The sequence below is a fragment of the Felis catus genome, chromosome F1, assembly GCF_018350175.1.
Source record: "Felis catus isolate Fca126 chromosome F1, F.catus_Fca126_mat1.0, whole genome shotgun sequence".
In the NCBI taxonomy this organism is placed as follows: Eukaryota; Metazoa; Chordata; class Mammalia; order Carnivora; family Felidae; genus Felis; species Felis catus.
In genome coordinates, this window is record NC_058384.1 from 8,804,574 (window position 1) to 8,818,264 (window position 13,691).

The window sequence follows — 13,691 nt, forward strand, 5'->3', positions numbered from 1 at the left end:
CTCTGTCTCTCTCTGTCCCAAAAATAAATAAACGTTGAAAAAAAAAACCAGTATGATACTGGCACAGAAATAGACACATAGATCAATAGAACAGAATAGAGAGCCCAGAAATAAAGCCACCATTATATGGTCAATGAATCTTCCACAAAAAAGGCAAGAATTTGCAGTGGAAAAAAGAAAGCCTCATCAACAAGTGGTGTTGGCAAAACTGGACAGCCACATGCAAAAGAACGCAACTGCACCACTTACACCATATACAAAAATAAATTAAAAATGGGTTAAAGACCTAAATTTGAGACCTGAAACCATAAAAATCCTGAAAGAGAGCTCAGGCAGTAATTTCTTTGACATCAGCCATAACATTTTTCTAAATATGTCTCCTCAAGCAAAGGAAACAAAAACAACACAAATTATTAGGACTACATCAAAATAAAAAGCTTCTGCACAAGGAGGAAGCGAAGGAAACAATCAGCAGAACTAAAAGGTAACTTACGGAATGGGAGAAAATACTTGCAAATGACATATCTGAAAAAAGGTTAGTATCCAAAATATATAAAGAACTTATACAACTCAACACCAAAAATAATCTACTTAAAAATGAGAAAAAGGTATAACACTTTTCTCCAAAGAAGACATCCAGGTGGCCAACAGACACATGAAAAGATGTTCAACATCACTCATCACCAGGGAAATGCAAATCAAAACCACAATGAGATATCACCTCACCCCTGCCAGAATGGCTAAAATAAAAAACATAAAATAAAACAAGAAACAACAGGTATTGACAAGGATGTGGAGAAAAAGGAACCTTCATGCACTGTTGGTGGGAATGCAAACTGGTATAGCCATTGTGGAAAACAGTATGGAGTTTCTTCAAAAAGTCAAAAATAGAACTACCCTATGATCCTATATTTCTACTACTGAGTATTTACTCAAAGAATACAGAAACACTAATTGGAAAAGATATATGCACCCCTATGCTTAGTGCAATGTTATTTGCTCTAGCCAAATTATGGAAGCAGCCTAAGTGCCCATCAATAGATGAGTGGATATAGAAACACAGGCAGCTACCTCTTTGACCTTGGCTGGAACAACTTTTTACTAGATATGTCTCGGGAGGCAAGGGAAACAAAAGGAAAAATGAATTTTTGGAACCTCATCAAGATAAAAAGCTTCTGCGCAGTGAAGGAAACAACAAAACTAAAAGTCAGCGTAAGGAATGGGAGAAGGTATTTGCAAATGACGTATCTGATAAGGGGTTAGTACCCAAAATCTATGAGTACATATCAAACTCAACACTCCAAAAAAACTAATAACCCAATTAAGAAATGGGCCAAAGACATAAGTAGACACTTCCAAAGAAGACATCCAGATAGCTAACAGACACATAAAAGGATGCTCAACATCAATCACCGTTAGGGAAATACAAATCAAAACCATGGTGAGATATCACCTCACACTTCTCAGAATGGCTAAAATTAACAACAAAAGAAACAACAGGTGTTGGTGAGGATGCAGAGAAAGAGGAATGCTCTTGCACTGTTGGTGGGAATACAAATTAACTATAAATAACTATAGGTATCCATTATACACACACACACACACACACACACACACACACACACACACACAATGTACTCATGTACTCAGCCATCAAAAACAATGAAATCTTGCCATTTGCAATGACTTGGATGGAGCTAGAATGTATTATGCTAGGCTAAATAAGTCAATCAGAGAAAGACATATACCATATGATTTCACTCATATGTGGAATTTAAGAAACAAATCAGATGAAGATATGGGAAGAGGAGTTGGAAAGAGAAGAAAAGGAAATGAACAAGAGACTCTTAACAATAGAGAACATACTGAGGAGTGACAGAGGGAGTTGGGTAGGAGATGGGCTGGGTAGGTGATGGGTACTGACTGAGGAGGGCACCTGTTGTGATGAGTACTGGGTGTTGTATGTAATTGATGAATCGCTGAATTCCGCTCCTAAAACCAATATTGCACAGTATGTTAACTGACTAAAATTTAAATTAAGTTTAAATTAAAAAATAAAGTAATGATAATTATGTTTCATCTTTCTGGAAGGGCAATGTTTTAATATCCAACTGTGTTAAATATTGGTGAGAGTATACAAATCCACATTCTCCAACACTTCCCTGATGGGAGTAAAAATCATTACAACCATTCTGCAAGCAATTTGGTTGTATGTATTAAATGTGAAAATGTACATACCCAATCTCTCATCAATTCTACTCTCAGGTCTCTGGATTAAAGAAATACATTTGGATAAGGAGACAGAGACAAAGGTTAACATTTCATATGCTTTATTATGGAAAAGAAAATAAAGTAACCTCACAATGCAATAGGCAAGTAATGAAATTAAATACCATGGATTATCATTCAATTGTTATAAGAGTGAATTATTCTGTCTGTATTCACCAATACAGAGAGCCCTCAAAAATAATGTTGAATGCAAAAGTAAGCTGATAAATCAAGTGTACAACTATTTTATGTTTTAAAAAACTCAGAAAAAAAAAACCACTTTGTGTGCGTGTGTGTGTGTGTGGTGTGTATAAAAGTGCATAGAAACATTCTGATAAAGCAATTGTCTGTACTTGGAGGTTGAATCAATATGGATCATGACAGAGGTGAAGGTGAAGATAAAAGTTTACTTGGAAATGGGAGTAACATTCTAATTTTTCAAGAAATTTTTGTATGTTCATTTATAACGTGCATTTTTTTTAACCTGAGGGGGGAAAAAACAGAAATAAATATGCTAAAATGTTAATATGCTTAACTCCAATTGGTGGGACTGTGGATGCATTTTCTTGTATTTCTTTCAAAATGTATTCTCTTTTCCCCATTCCAGTAAAGGTGATGTTGCTAACATTCAAAATACATAAATACTACTCTTCATTGGTTTAAAATAATTTATAAATTCTTTTATGCCCTAAGAGATTAAAATATCTCTAAGTCCTGCCCTAAATAAAAAGTCTGATTTACCAAAAAGTTCCATTTACTTTGGACTTTCTGGGATATGTTTCCGAAGAAGATTAGTTTGAGGGTGAATGTTAAAGTATTCAAATATATTGCATTTCAAATGAGTTAAGAATGAAAAGGCAGAATTCTTTATTACTAATAACTTATCAGCTGTTATAAGAAGAAAGCATGGTATTTTCAAAACGGTTGTGGAGAGAGAATAGAGGCAATTATCTATGAAATGTATTCCGTATAGAGAAACAAATTAAACTAGTAGAGATAAGGGAAGATTATGACCTGCAGTTTCTACACTCCATTTAAGACACTTGAGTACTTAATACAGTGAATCTTTGGGCAGTCTAATACCCATTTTGCTCTTGGCTTCTGGCTGTAAAAGGTGAGTGATAAACTAATTGTGAAACCAACGGAGCTTCTTACAGACTTCACTGGCTTGGTGTATCCAAACGCAGACTAGTCTCAGGGATGCCATGTCAGTTGAGAGTTATCTACAGCCCTCTCAGTCTCTGGTGGTTTTGAAGCCTAAAGCCCTGAACTCTGAACTCCCTGATTACTGAGTGAGGAAACATCCCAAAGATGTAAAGCCCCAGATCTGTGTGGGTGTGGATTTGTGTTCCAAAGACTGAAAACACTGCATGTGGCCAACTAACATCAATGACATGATGGCCGATCAGCCATGAACTGAAGATCCTGATCAGCTAGTAAAAAGGGAAAAACATCTGACACATTCATCCGCTTTCACTGTAGATATATGATATCCAGACAACCAAATAAACTAAACACAGACTAGAAGATGCGATGCTTTTTGGGAGAATATGTGCTTGTAAGTCTCAGCCTTATGGGCTTCTTAGGCAGGTCTTACTAATATAAATCCATAGTGGAGAAAAACATGTATTCTTTCTGTATTGTGTTTGAATAGGCCTCATTTTTCTCTTGTACATCATCAGCACTCATTACCTATTTGAAGAACAAGTTACTAATCTTGTCAAAATCAGAACCATTAAATATCATTATGCATGTGAACTGCTGCATGTTCTGAACATAAACAGATTGAACTTCATCAGTTTGCTGCTTACAAAATGATTTCAGTATTCAAAGCCCTGACCCATTGTGTCCTCTATCAATGATACCTTGAGGAAAGAGACAAGCTATACCATGCAAAAAGACCAGTCATGAGCCTGTGTCTTAATTTATCTTGTCTGTTCTCAGAGAGACTTATTCCCTCCTCAAGCTTGCTGGCAGTTCTCATCTCATAGGTTCTTTTGAAGTTTTGAATGGAGCAAGTACAACTGGAAAGCCTTATGATATAAAGGTGAATTGAAAGATCTATTTTTTGGGGCGCCTGGGTGGCTCAGTCGGTTAAGCGGCCGACTTCGGCTCAGGTCATGATCTCGCGGTCCGTGAGTTCGAGCCCCGTGTCAAGTTCTGTGCCGACAGCTCGGAGCCTGGAGCCTGTTTCGGATTCTGTGTCTCCCTCTCTCTCTGACCCTCCCCTGTTCATGCTCTGTCTCTCTGTCTCAAAAATAAATAAACGTTAAAAAAAATTAAAAAAAAAAGATCTGTATTTTAATTCTGTGTCTAAAGTTTTCTTCTGTCAACACACATGTGGGTATCACAAATTCAAAACTTGGCCCTGTGCCTCTCTAACCTTCAGGCCTTTGGATGACTAAAAATTAGACAATTGATTCAAATAAATATTAATAACTGATTTTTTTAGCTTAGGAAAGCTCCCCAGCAGTGTCACCACAAGACCCCCTCATCCTCCTGTCCAGAGTTCCCCCCACCAAAAAAAAAATACGTAAATAAATTCATAAATGCTTATGAATGACTATAAGCAAATTGAAAGAAAATGCCGTCTGTTAAGAATTAATGACTAATAAATTAACCGGGAAGAATCACTGTAAAGTCTTAAAAACCAGGACTTTCATACAAATGATAGAATGGAGAAAATGGATAAAGATTCAGGCTATAGTGTGGACATTCTAAGTCCAAACCCAAGTCATGGAACTTACATTCTCTGCATGTCTGTAGGAAGAGTTGTGTCTGCAAGATAGACTCTGAGATTTCTTTTCTAGCCAGAACATTAAGACCTCAGATGGCTTCCCATAGCCACTTGTACATAAAACAGAAACAATGGAATACTTATTTCCTGACAGGAAATGTCCATGTGAATTCCACATAAGTTGGATGGAAAGCAGAAGAGGAACCCTGGTACTTGCTTTTGAGCCCAGGTAATGTCTTCCACAATTTTTTGTCTCTCGGTTTACTGGAACACTTAATAAGATCTGCCAGAAGCCAAAATTCATTGGTCCACATTTTAGACCAATTAAATCTACAAAAAAGCTAGTACTAATAAGTACTAATAAGTACTAGTATTCACTAGTACTAATAAGTGAATTTAGCAAGGTTATAAGATGAAAGATCTATATATAAAAAACATTGTTTTGGAAGTACTTCCAGAATGATAAAGGCCTCCAAAAGTCTGATCCTCCATAATAATAATGAGAACACTAGCCATTATGAATAACCAAAATCCTTCCCCCCACCCCCCCACAACTCTGGCAATTAACCAATTGGCCAATTGGCCAATTGGCAATTAACCAATTATTTGGAAGAGCATTTATTCAACAAAGCCATCTGAATTGTAAAAATGGTGAGCTTTTGGTATTTTAACTTTTCCTATTTTCCTCCCCATTTCCTTTGTCCATAACCTTTAAAACCAAGAGTCTCACAACTACAGTGAAAACCAAAAGCCTCTGTCAGTGTAGGGGGAGCAATAAGTTTAAACTTCTCCAACAGACTTATCTCAAAAGGCTTGTCACTCTTGGCTGGCAGCTCCTTGAAAGGGTTTATTTTCAGGGCTTCTCTTTATTTGAGCTGACTCAGAGCTTGCTCTGTGAGGACAGCTCTATCAGTAGGGTGTTGGCCAGAAAAAATCAGTGGTAATTGCTGAACATTACAGCGGCGTGAGGTGATGATTCTGTTGGGGCTTATAAGGGGATGACCAAAAAAAACATGAAATCTGAGGAATAAGATGTCTATGGGGAGCTTTGAAAAGCTGATAGTCCTAGAAATCTAGATCATGCATAGGCTCAGGGCCAGACACATGACCAGGAAAAAGTTGAGAAGGTCTTAGTCTCTCACCTCTGGTTGACCTTCAGCTTTTGTGAAAGCAGAAAGGGGGAATTAAGGAAGAATTGTAAATCACTTGCTACAGTATTAAAAATAAACACAACACACACACAGTGCTTCTCAGCAAATGCTTGGAAATTTATTTATTCAATGTATCTTTCCAATTTTAGGTGACCACTAAGCCTACCTAACAGAGACTTAAGTGTCTATATATGACAAAGAATACAGATTTAAGAGAACTAGTCCAGGAAAGTCGCAAACAGCAAAAATAATGACAAGAACAAACAACAGTAAACTAGAGGAAGGAGTGATGAATCTGATTTCCAAAATTTCCCCTTTAAGTTATATAAAATGCCCATTTTTCACCAAAAAATTATAAGACATGCACACAGACAGAAAATGTGAACATGGGGGACAGGGGGTAGTAACCAATAAAAACTGTCCTTGAAGATGTTCAGATGTTGAACTTATTAAACTAAGATTTTAAATCAGTTATTATAAGTATGGTCAGTGACTAAAGGAAAACATATCTAAATAATTAATGAGAAATATGAGAATGATATCTCATAAATTAGAGGATGAAATAACCAAAATAAGCAAGTCAATAAGATAGAAATTAGATTACTGGTCATTAGAGTCTGATTGAAGAGGGGAACGTTGAATGATTGGTAATGAGTTTCTTTTCTGGGTGATGAAATATTTTAATATTTATGGTGATGGTTGTACAATTTATGAATATACTAAAAACCAATAAATTGTACATTTAAAAGGATAAATGTTATGATGTGTGAATTATATACCCATAGAGTTACAGTAAAGAATTATTTGTATTTCTATACAGGAGGAACAAACAATAAGAAATTGAAACTTAAAAAGAAAAATACTATTTACAGGGTGCCTGGTTGGCTCAGTTAGTTAAGCATTTGACTCTTGATTGCAGCCCAGTTTTTGATCTCAGGGTTGTGAATTCAAGCCCCACTTTGGGCTCTATGCTCTATGTGGAGCCTACTTTAAAAATACATATATATTATTTACAATGGCATCAAAAATATGAAACTCTTAGGGATAAATTAAATAAAATATGTGAAAAATCTATACATTGAAAACTTCAAACTTCACTGAGGGAAATTAAAGAAGATCTAATTTAATGGTGGGATATGCCCTGTCCATGGGTTGGGAAAAATAGACTCACCTATATTCAAAACTGATTTTTGGCAAATATGCAGAGGTAATTCAGTGAAGAGAGGATAGTCTTTTTTAACAAACAATGATGGAACAATTATATAGCCATATGCAAAAATTTTGAATTCAATCTATACACAAAAGTTAACTCGAAATGGGTCATAGACCTAAATATAAAACCAACACAATAAAACTTCTAGAAGTAAACAACAAAAAAGTTTTTGTGACCTTGGGTTAGGCAAATATTTCTTAGATATGACACCAAAAACACGATCCATATAAGGACAAGTTAATAAATTGGATTTTATCAAAACTTAAAACCTCTGCTCTTCAAGAGATTGTTAAGAGAATGAGAAAAGAAGTCACAGAGTGGAAATCTGTGCTTTATTAGTGAATTTATAAATTCACTTTATTAGTAAATTTACTAATTGCTTTATTAGAAAATTCATCCTCACAGCTAGTAATTGGTAGAAGGTGGAGTTTGAACTCAAGTGTGCCTGACTCCAAAGCCCTTATACTTCACCATATTCAGATAGGTCCCCTCATAAGTGAGTTAACACTGTATCTTGCACTTGGTGTATGCTTTAAATGATGTTGCATAAATGATATCTAACTAAGTAGGAGGGAACTCATTTGTATGCGTATGATCTAAGACATACAGATAAATAATAAATGTTGAGAGAATATAGAGATGATAAGTTTTACCTTATGGTTCAAAAGAGAACTGTATAAGATATAGTTAACTAATACATAACATCGCAGGAGTAAGATCTATAGGGGAAACAAACTTTTACCTTTGCTCTCTTATGATTCTTTCCACCTGGGTCTGAAAATTAAATTAAATTGCCATAAAACAGATCAACAAGAGAAATGTATAGAAATTTATTTAATGCAAAGTTTTACATGACATGGAGGCTTCATACAGAATGAAGACCTAAAGAAATGGCAAAACCCACTTCTTTTATTTTAAACACATTTATTATTTTATTTAAAAATAAAAAGGAATAAATCTTTACCTGGTAACATAAATAACATTTAAAGAAAAATAACTATATTTTCTAAAGCAAATATTAGAGATTTTTGCAGTCCTCTGTAATATATAGTTTGATGTGGGAAACAAAGGCAGAAGGAAATGGCAGATAAAATTAAATTTCCTTATAACCTGTAGCCCATTGGCAAATATTTGAGGCTGGCAGAGTACAGCATTTCTCCAGGAACTCCCTAATGTCTTAATGTTAATGCTTTGCTAGAGGGAAAACAATCTTAACTTGACAATAGCTAGGCCTCCAGTATCCTGTGACTCTTTAGCATATGAAAATCTCATTAGAAACTTCCCCTGGACTTTACCTCCCCCACCTCCATAGTTTACAACCAGTCTTTCCTCATGGTCCCAGGGCAGCTCTTTCTGTCCATGGGTCCTGTACCCATGCTTTAATAAAATCACCTTTTGGCACCAAAGATGTGTTCAAGAATTCTTTCTTGGTCACTGGATCCCTACTCCATGAACCCCACTATCCCCCCCAAAACTCATCATGGTGGTTTAAGAGAGGAAAACCCACTTACTTTTATATTAGATTGAACAAAGAAAGGTGATTGTAAGGAAGTGACTATGTGGAGAGGCTAAAGGAAGAAAATGATTTTGACAAAGTCTGTGTGTATAGAATTCACTCAGTCTCAAATTCTTATCTTTGAATGTTACTTTTCTCTGGTTCAGGCAGGGTATCTTTAATAGGGGAATTTCATCTATGTTTAAGAAAAAGAGGCAGAAAAAAAGCAACATGATTTTCTTGCGTTTGCTCTTTTTCCTGTGTCAATAGCCCCAGATGGTAAATATGCCAGAGTAGCAGACATTGAGGCTTGAGAATTATTATTTTTTTAAACATATTGTGTAGACAAGAGGAGGGGAACGTGACAGAAAAGTCCCATGAATACAACAAGATAACTATCAAATCATCCTAAATGTCCCAGAAAGCAACCTGAAGTCTGATAAGACAAACTCCACAACTGAAGGTAGAGTGTAATGCCCCCGATTTCGAATCCGAGAGACCACCAAGGAGCCGATACCGATGCAAACGCACGAGGGTTTATTTGCAAGCTCGAGCTTGGGCCCAAGTATACCCGACACAGCGGAGCAGGGACTTGGACCCCTAGGTTAAGAGGCGTAGCAATGAGATTGTAACACACAGAAAGCTGCATAGTCATGTCAGTCCACACGCAGGTGACCAATTGAATTACAATTTACCCTATAGTAATTGTTTGAACTAGCCTATCACTCTGGTCGGAATTGGCGCGCAAGTTTGGCGGGCAAAAGGCGGGGTTTAAGAATTGCGTGCAAGTTTGGCGGGCAAAAGGTGGGGTTTACATTCTTTGGCGGTTAGGGGTTCCGCATTCCTATGTGAGCCGGTTTCCAGTAAGGGGGTGCTCAGGGGCTTGACTAGGGTGGGGGTTATACATGAGATGGTGGGTGTAGCACAAAATGGAGTTAGTCTTGCTCTGCTTGTCCAGGGGTAGGGGATTTTTGTTAAATTCCTTGGGTCCCACAAGAGAAGAGGCCACATCAAAGAAGGTGGGAAGTGCAGAGACTTGGTTTGGAAGAGAAATGGATTGTGGTTGCTGTGGTTAGGAGAGAGCCAAGGTCATGAAGAAGAGCAAGAGACAAACACACTGAAGAGCAGATGGGGTGGACAATTCTCCACAGCAATTGTCTTGGAAAGCAAAAGGGGCCAAGTTTCGTGACTTCTGGCAATTAGCAGGGCTTAAAACCTATAGTTCTAAAGGTCAGTGGGCTTGGCACAGATAGAGCCCAGAGGGCATCGTGTTGCTCTTGGAAAGAAGTCAGGCAAACAACCAGCAGGCATACAGTGTGTGGAAACAGCAATCTAGAGATCGCCTGGGGCACACAGTGAGGAGGTTATTTGCTTACCTTGGAGCTGTCCCAGAGAGACAGTGTTCCCAGAGAGACCCCTCTAGAACAAAGGAACCGGCTGGTGCTATTTCCTTCCCTGACACCTCAGCATAAGCACAGAGCCACCTGTGGCAATCAGCAAAGCCATCTGTGGCAACAGAGCAAACACTAACTACCTGCCTTACTTATACCAAGTCCTGCCTCCCCTAGGCCCTGGTGGAACAGCCCTTCCTCAGTACCAGAGAGGTGGCCCCTCTCCCCAAGAAGATAGGCACAAACTCCTGCCAACACCACCTCTCTTGACTCAAAAGATTTGTGGAGCTTCAGTTCCAATGACAATGACAGATGTTGATTAACAAACAGACCAGAGCACACCTAGTTAAAACATGGCACATTCAGGCCAGGGATCAAACGCTGCCTATAGCAGGCAAAGAAAGCCACTGCAGGCAACTAGTCTGAAGGATAAAGCAGCCAGGACAAAAGAACAGACACATGCAGCATACATTGGAGACACTCCTAGAAACACCAGGCCCTGAGGAACAGAGGACACCACATAGCAGGGTAGCATAGGACCTCTTCTACATAAGGCCATTACCCTCACAAAGAGGAGATATAGCTGACATTCCTAACACAGAGAAACAGGCACAGAAAAAAAGAGAAGACAGAGAAGTCTATCCCAAATGAAAACCAGTATAAGGTCACAGCCAGAGATCAAGGTTAAACCGAGATGAGTAACATGCCTGAAGCAGAATTGAAAGTAGTGATCATAAGGATACTCACTGGACTTGAGAAAATAGTGGAAGACATCAGACAAAAATAAAGACATAAAGAAGACCCAATCGGAGATCAAGAATGCAATCAATGAGATTAGACAAAAGCTTGATGCAATGAACGGCAGGCTTGGAAAAGCAGAGGGACCAATCAATGACTCAAAAACAGAGCAATGGAAAGTAATCAAGTGGTATGATCTCAATTCTTGTATAGTTATGAAGGGCTGGTTTGTGACCCAGTATGTGATCTATCTTGGAGAATGCTCCATGTGCACTCGAGAAGAAAGTATATTCTGCTGCTTTGGGATGCAGAGTTCTAAATATATCTGTCAAGTCCATCTGATCCAATGTATCATTCAGGGCCCTTGTTTCTTTATTGACCATGTGTCTAGATGATCTATCCATTTCTGTAAGTGGAGTGTTAAAGTCCCCTGCAATTACCACATTCTTATCAATAAGGTTGCTTATGTTTGTGAGTAATTGTTTTATATATTTGGGGGCTCCCGTATTCGGCGCATAGACATGTATGATTGTTAGCTCTTCCTGATGGATAGACCCTGTGATTGTTATATAATTTCCTTCTTCATCTCTTGTTACAACCTTTAATTTAAAGTCTAGATTGTCTGATATAAGTATGGCTACTTCAGCTTTCTTTTGACTTCCAGTAGCATGATAAATAGTTCTCCATCCCCTCACTTTCAATCTGAAGGTGTCCTCAAGTCTAAAATGAGTCTCTTGTAGAGAGAAAATAGATGGGTCTTGTTTTTTTATCCACTCTGATACCCTATGTCTTTTGGTTGGCGCATTTAGTACATTTACGTTCAGTGTTATTATAGAAAGATATGGGTTTAGAGTCATTGTGATGTCTGTAGGTTTCATGCTTGTAGCGATGTCTCTGGTACTTTGTCTCACAGAATCCCCCTTAGGATCTCTTGTAGGGCTGGTTTAGTGGTGACAAATTCCTTCAGTTTTTGTTTGGGAACACCTTTATCTCTCCTTCTATTCTAAATGACAGACTTGCTGGATAAAGGATTCTCGGCTGCATACTTTTTCTGTTCATCACATGGAAGATCTCCTGCCATTCCTTTCTGGCCTGCCAAGTTTCAGTAGAGAGATCCGTCACTAGTCTTATATGTTATAGCGTGTTTATCCCTAGCTGCTTTCAGAATTTTCTCTTTATCCTTGTATTTTGCCAGTTTCACTATGATATGTCGTGCAGAAGATCAATTCAAGTTACGTCTGAAGGGAGTTCTCTGTGCCTCTTGGATTTCAATGCCTTTTTCCTTCCCCAGATCAGGGAAGTTCTCAGCTATGATTTCTTCAAGTACACCTTCAGCACCTTTCCCTCTCTCTTCCTCCTCTGGAATACCAATTATGCGTAGATTATTTCTCTTTAGTGCATCACTTAGTTCTCTAATTTTCCCCTCATACTCCTGGATTTTTTTATCTCTCTTTTTCTCAGCTTCCTCTTTTTCCATAATTTTATCTTCTAGTTCACCTATTCTCTCCTCTGCCTCTTCAATCCAAGCCGTCGTCGTTTCCACTTTATTTTACAGCTCGCTTATAGCACTGTTTAGCTCTTCCTGACTGTTCCTTAGTCCCTTGATCTCTGTAGCAATAAATTCTCTGCTGTCCTTTATACTGTTTTCAAGCCCAGCGATTAATTTTATGACTATTATTCTCAATTCATTTTCTGTTATATTGTTTAAATCCTTTTTTGATCAGTTCGTTAGCTGTTGTTATTTCCTGGAGATTCTTTTGAGGGGAATTCTTTCATTTCATCATTTCGGAAAGAACTGCAGGGCACTTCCCCTGTGCTGTCTTGAATAACTTGCATTGGTGGGCGGGGCCGCAGTGAGACCTGATGTCTGCCCCCAGCCCACCACTGGGGCCACAATCAGACTGGTGTGTACCTTCTCTTCCCCTCTCCTAGGGGCGGGATTCACTGTGGGTTGGCGGCCCATCTGGGCTACTTGCACACTGCCAGGCTTGTGATGCTGGGGATCTGGCGTATTAGCTGGAGTGGATAGGCAAGGTGCACAAGGGCAGGAGGGGCAGGGTCAGCTCACTTATCCTTGGTGATCCACTTTGGGAGGGGCCCTGCAACACCAGGAGGGAGTCAGACCCATCGCTGGAGGGATGGATCCACAGAAGCACAGCGTTGGGTGTTTGTGCGGTGCAAGCAAGTTCCCTGGCAGGAACTGGTTCCCTCTGGGATTTTGGCTGGGGGATGGGTGAGGGAGATGGCGCTGGAGAGCGCCTTTGTTCCTTGCCAAGCTGAGCTCTGTCATCCCGGGCCTCAACAACTCTCCCTCCCATTGTCCTCCAGGCTTCCCACGCTCTGAGCAGAGCTGTTAACTTATAACCTTCAAGATGTTAAGTCCTGCTCGCTGTCTGAACACACTCCATCCAGCCTGTCTGCTTTTGCAAGCCAGACTCGGGGTCTCTGCTTGGCCAGCGGGCTGCCCCTCTGCCCTGGCTCCCTCCCGCCAGTCCGTGTAGTATGCACCACCTCTCCACCCTTCCTACTCTCTTCCGTGGGCCTCTTGTCTGTGTTTGGCTCCAGAGAATCCATTCTGCCAGTCTTCTGGCAGTTTTCTGGGTTATTTAGGCAGGTGTAGGTGGAATCTAAGTGATCAGCAGGACGCGGTGAGCCCAGCATCCTCTTACGCCACCATCGTCCCCTCCGAAAAGTGATC